Source organism: Podarcis bocagei (assembly GCF_964188305.1).
Source record: "Podarcis bocagei genome assembly, chromosome: 9".
Classification (NCBI taxonomy): Eukaryota; Metazoa; Chordata; class Lepidosauria; order Squamata; family Lacertidae; genus Podarcis; species Podarcis bocagei.
The window spans coordinates 59,100,660-59,107,102 of NC_138134.1; positions in this window are offsets into that span (position 1 = coordinate 59,100,660).

Sequence of the window (6,443 nt, forward strand, 5' to 3'; positions counted from 1 at the left end):
CAGGAGTCACATATAGGCACAGAATGCCTAAGCCAATACAGCTCGCATTCTGTAATCAATAAAGTTTTGGCCAAAATTTGCCCAATAACATTAACCTAATATCTGTGTCCTTGTTATTTCTCAACGAAATTGTGGCTTCAGGGTCTTTGACACGCAACCATCACCCATCCATCCAGTAAGGTACTAAGGTTGTTTGTGTGACCATCATGATACGTCAGCAACTCTATGCCAGGACAAATTGTTGTGGTTGATGGGCAATAGGCAACCACTGAGCAAGAGTTAGGAGACATGTCCAGGAGAAGCCAGGAATGAAGGGTTTGATGCAATGGATAAACTAGAAATAAAATACTTCCAAATAAGTGTATTTTGGAGCAGACGAAGAAAGTGAGAATAAAATGTTTATTCTTGGGGGGCGGGGGATCTCAGTGAACAAAATATAGCATTTTTCTTTAAGAGTGGCTGTATATAATGTGATCACCTGTCTTTAACATCCAAATCTCTTTTTTTAAAGAAACAAATTTATTGGCACACAGGGGACCGCACGGCAGGGGACAGTGGCTAATTTGGACAGTGACAAAGAGCCCTTTGTATTTCTTGACTCAAGTGCTTTCACACCTTAATGAAAAGCTGCTTCTAATGGACAAAGCTTTGAACCAAGCCCTTGCGCATTTGCCAAGGATGTTTTCTTAGAAGTGTTGTAACAAAAAAAACAGGAATCTACATCTTATAAAACAGCTTTATTTGCAGGCTTAATGAAGTAATTTGTTGAGTCACCTCTTCCTTCCCTTTTTGTCTGTTTTCACTAGTGACCCTTACTAATTTGCATACTAATGTACTCCTGGCAGCCATATGTTATGGACAAAGAAAGCAATACACACATATTTGATAAAGTTTGATTTTTCTCCCCAAATGGTTGCAATATGACAGGTCTTCTTGAGCCTGGGAAATAATTATAAACTGTTTTTGCCTGGGGGTAAAATTTTGCTGCGTTTGCTAGGAGAAACAGCGAAGAAATTCACTCCAGCCAAACATGAAAATGGATTCATATAGCTATTATCAAATTTCAACCTCCTTCCTGCACTTTAATCTCTCTTGCTTATTGATCCACTAATCATGATGTCATAGTTAGAAGCCTCTTCTACCCCCCCCCCCGCACCACCACCCCACTCTCCCTTTCTAGGCTATTGCTAGAATTGGATCTGCGATGTTGAGGTCTAGTGCCTGGTTTGCCTACCGGACCTGGGTTGATTATTTAGGGAACTTTCAGGTCTTCTCTGAGATCTCCTCTGATTGCCCATTTGCTTCCAGGCCAAGGTCAAGTCATTACTATTAGTGTATAAATCCCTTAAAGGTTTTGGGCCACTTTACTTGCTGGATTGCCCTACCCCTTATTTGTCCACTGGACACACACGCACACCCCATTTCCATGATTTAATTTCCTACATAAACCAATGAGACATCTTTCATCCCTTCTGGAGAGGTGGGCGAACGCAGGTGGTGCTGTGGTCTAAACCACTGAGCCTCTTGGGCTTGCCAATCAGAAGGTCAGCTGAAATATACTCTATTTGCACAATGGGCCCCACATGATTGGCTAATTCCGGGATTCTCCTGTAGGCCAATCAGATTGCGGATTCACTTCCTCCTGGAGCTGGATTGGGTAGCTCCTGTGGAACAATCAGACTGCTGCATTCTGGGTCCTATTGTTCTAGGACCAATCAGACTGCTGCATTCTGAATCCTATTGTTCTAGGACCAATCAGACTGCTGCATTTTGGATCCTATTCAACTCAGTACATAACATCAGCAGTTTGAATCCCCGTGATGGGGTGAGCTCCTGTTGCTCTGTCCCAGCTCCTGCCAACCTAGCAGTTCGAAAGCATGCCAGTGCAAGTAGATAAATAGGTACCATTGTGGCAAGAAGGTAAACAGCGTTTCCGTGCACTCTGGCTTCTGTCATGGTGTTCCATTGTGCCAGCAGTGGTTTAGTCATGCTGGTCACATGACCCAGAAAGCCGTCTGTGGACAAATGCCGGCTACCTCGGCCTGAAAGCAAGATGTGCACCACACCCCATAGTCACCTTTGACTCGACTTAACCATCCAGGGGTCCTTTACCTTTTTACCTTTACTTTCTGGAGGGGTGGGGGAATGCAGGCATAGCCAACTGCCTGTAATATTATTAAATACCAGCTCAGCAACACAACTCAGTAAAGTTTTGGTTCAAGCATTTAAAATCATGATGCTAACTACAATTGTGGATACATCGCAATAAGAGAACAAGGGTGTTGAGCTTGCAGTTTGTTCAGTTCTTTTAACTGTTTATTGTGGCAGGAGAAACAGCATATGTGTGTCTCAGTTAATTCATTTAACACAGAAATCATTGCTAGCTTGGCTTTTCTACTGCATTAAACCTCTCTTTGGGGGCATCCATCCATCCATCCTTTGTTAACTCATAAGCTTGACATGCTCGATGGATGAAGCTATTATGGAAGCTTCCTCAGCTCTTGTAATGACACATGATAGGCTCAGGTCTGTAATGTACTGTTATCATACTTACCTGAATGGATTAAATTATCCGTCTTTCAGAGCACAAGACACCCAGTTTCTAAAAGCCCAGCAAGAAGAATGATTGCAGATTGCAGAGGAGAATGTTCATTTTTTTGCTAAAACAATGTGAACTGAATTCAGAGCAATTATGATCCCAGTGTTTTGATGTGATTAAAAAGCTTGTTTCCCTCAAAATTACACCTTCATAAACACAAGATTTCTAACCAATGCTCATGCAGATGTGTATTTATTCCTGGATTTTGCAGGTCTGTGAATTACCCAATCTTGTGAGGCACAGTGTGAAGATGTTGGACAGAGATGGGGTTTTTTCTCCCTTCCTCAAAATACTCTGCTTTACCTTCAGGTAACCAGTCACTGAGGAACAAAAGCAGGAGAGGACTTTTGCCCTTATGACCTGCTTTCCAGAGGCATCTAAATCATTGGTCGATGTGATCCAGCAGTGCTCTTCAAATAGTCTCATGAAAATCTTTTTTGTTTTGATTTCCGAATTTGGTACGGTGAATGTGCAGTCACAATTGAATAAATGTTATTGCTTGCAGCCATAGGTCATTGCTTACAGTACAGATAGAAGAAAAATGTCTGAAACACAGGCATACAGCATGACCAGTTAAGCTACCAGGACAAAGTACGACGAATACAACAGCTTCCAAAAGCTTTCTCTTTGATCAAATTAGTGAATCGCTTTTACAGCCCACTGCCACTTTTTGCAAAAGGCCTGCAGGGATTTTCTTTGCTCAATAAGATTTATCTGAGTGTTGATAAACCACTGCACAACTTATATTGGCCATACTAGTGCACAGGGACATCAAGAAAGTCCGCTGCAGACTTAGCCAATGCTCTCCATTCATGGACACACATAAAATGTCTGAGTAATATAAGGATGTATAGGACAGCGGCGTAGCGTGGGTTGTCAGCACCCGGGGCAAGGCAAGTAATTTGCGCCCCCTAACCCGGGGCAAGGCAAGTAATTTGCGCCCCCTAACCCCTAACCTGCCGCCGCTGCCAGCTTCTTCTTGCTGCTGCCTGGGCTGGGCTGGTGTGGTTCTCTCCCGTGCTCAGCGCTGCGCTGGGCGGCCGCTGCACTGTCCCTCCCCCAGATAGTCCCTTGCTCTCTCTCCGCACCGCACGCCTGGCACCCACCCCCTCCACAGTGGGCGGCGACCCAGCGGCTTGGATCGGATTCGCACAGCCAGCACTGCAGTGAGAGAGAGTGAGTGAGCCAGGTAGGGGCAGAGAGCTGCGAGTGCGAGCGCCCCCCAGATGTTGCGCCCGGTGCAGCCGGCCCCCCCTGCACACGCTACGCCACTGGTAAAGGATTTACACTGCAGGCCTTCTACAGGACTATAAAGAAGAGAGCCCCATTGAGTTAAATGGGATTTAATCCCAGGTAAATGTGACGGATCCATAGTTTATCTAGAATTAGTTTCCATTTCTACAAAATGGAATGAAATAACTTGCCCTCTGATACTCGTTTGCCCAGGCAGGCGCATTATGTGACCCATGAGAGCAGCAAAATAACCAGACTGTACAATGGTGATGGGATAAAATCAGGCCAAATCTCTATTGACAGCAGCAGGCAGGGCAAGGGTTGGCATGGCACTGGGTCCCAGGTTCAGTTCATCATTCCACAAGCCCCATGTTGATGGAATGGATCTGCTGGGTATGGAGCGCTCCAAACCTGTACGATGGGAGTCAGTCAGTGTTGAACCTTGCCATGTTACAAGCCAAGCAAGGAAGGTGTCAGGGTGGGACCAAGGTGCAGATTCCAACCAGGCAAATGCCAAACCCACGCTTGGATGTGCAATGGTCAATCATCCCCTCAGGCCCCTTGGGGGGGGGGGCTATATTATGTTGATCCTGTCCAATGCCATTTCTGCCCTCATACAAACAACATTCTTCTTCCTAACAGAGAAAAGCCATAATTTCACTTTGGGAAGGGCGGGGGGGGGGACCCCAACCAATTGCCAATCAGGCTGAGAGAGAGAGAAAATTCCTTTCCAGCCTGTCAACCAATGACCCAAAATTGCTTTAACCTGAGGGTGGGTGGCTCTCAAAGCTCCAGGGGAAGCAGCCTTATATAGGCTTTCCTTCCCTCTCTTCAGCAATGGTTCATGTGACAGGTTTATCCCATGAGCCCATCACATAGAGGAGAGTATATCTGAAGGAACATCTCCACCCCCATCATTCACTGAGGTCGAACGCCGAGGGCCTTCTGCCGGTTCCCTCACTGTGAGAAGTCAAGTTACAGGGAACCAGGCAGAGGGCCTTCTCGGTGGTGGCACCCACCCTGTGGAATGTCCTCCCACCAGATGTCAAAGAGAACAACAACTACCAGACTTTTAGAAGACATCTGAAGGCAGCCCTGTTTAGGGAAGCTTTTAATGTTTGATGCATTACAGTATTTTAATATTTTGTTGGAAGCCGCCCAGAGTGGCTGGGGAAGCCCAACCGGATGGGTGGGGTATAAATAATAAATTGTTGTTGTTGTTGTTGTTGTTGTTGTTGTTGTTGTTGTTGTTGTTGTTGTTGTTGTTGTTGTTGTTCTGGGCAAAACGTTCCTTCCTTGCTTGCTTCCTTGCTTCTTTTACCCAGTAGCTTAGTTTAAAGGTTGTCTTCCAACCCTGGCTAGTTAGAAATGCCACAACAACAGATGAGTGCATGCTAGAATATACTGTTACGATGAAAAGCCCAGCAGTGTAATAAATTACTATAAGTGTGCATGTGTGAAAAATCGTCTCTACTTTCAACCTTTCTATGGGTAATTTGAAATATTGGCTTTCAGCAAGTTGCCCTGAACACTTTTGATTTTCGGCTGGTTATTTTACTGGCACAATTGATGGCTTTCCGTGGCATGGAAAATATTTCATCCTGCTTTATATGTCTTATATAAATTGGAAAGTGGAAACACAGGCAGCAAGGGTGGGGGAGGGGAGGAGTGATAGCTGGAAGGAAGCAGATACAAAGCTGATCACCAAGCAGCTGTAATATCTGGGTACTGTATGTTTTTTGAACACCGACAGAACTTCTGCCTATTGCTGTTAGGATTTCTGGGCTGATTTCCACAATCACCAGTGTGTGGTAACTGCTAGAAATTTGTGGAACCTGCTGAATTATTATTATTTTTTTACTATGCATGGTAAATTTAAATATTCATCTCACACACATATACACATTCTTCCAATCTGAGGGCCAAACGAGACATGGCAAGTGCATATTTGCATTTATATGCCTTTTTTAAAATGCAAATAACATCAGCTGAAGGGGTGGGTGGGTGATAATGATGAGGACTGCAGCAGGCATATGGGGGGATGTAACCTTTTCCTTCCCTGCTGGAGTCCTAAGGAAAATCCCTCCTCTGAAACTTTGCACTGGGAAGAAATCTGCAAACCCCACCCAGCACTAATGGGGCACTTGCTCCCAAGGCTAACACTTCAGAGGAGGGAATTTCTTCATGATTTTAGCATGATTTAACATGATTTAACAGCAAACTGTTGCAGCCCTAATAATTGCCACATACATTTTTTAAATGTGAATTCCATTTGAATTAAAATGCAGGTTGATAAAATTTAAAGAGATAGAATGGCAATTTAAAGAGATAGAACGGCTTGCTTGCTTCCTCCCCTCCCCCCCACCACATACCATTCTAATGCTACCAAGTTGGACTAATGATATAAGTACTTAATGAGTAGACCTGGCATCCAAAATTAATAATAATAATAATAATAATTTATTTATACCCCGCCCATCTGGCTGGATTTCCCCAGCCACTCTGGGCAGCTTCCAACAAAACAGGAAAAATACATTACACACCCAAGCTTTTTCAATAGGTAGACCAGGAGTCTGAAAATCCCAAAGCATCCTGTATGTTTAGGGAGGGG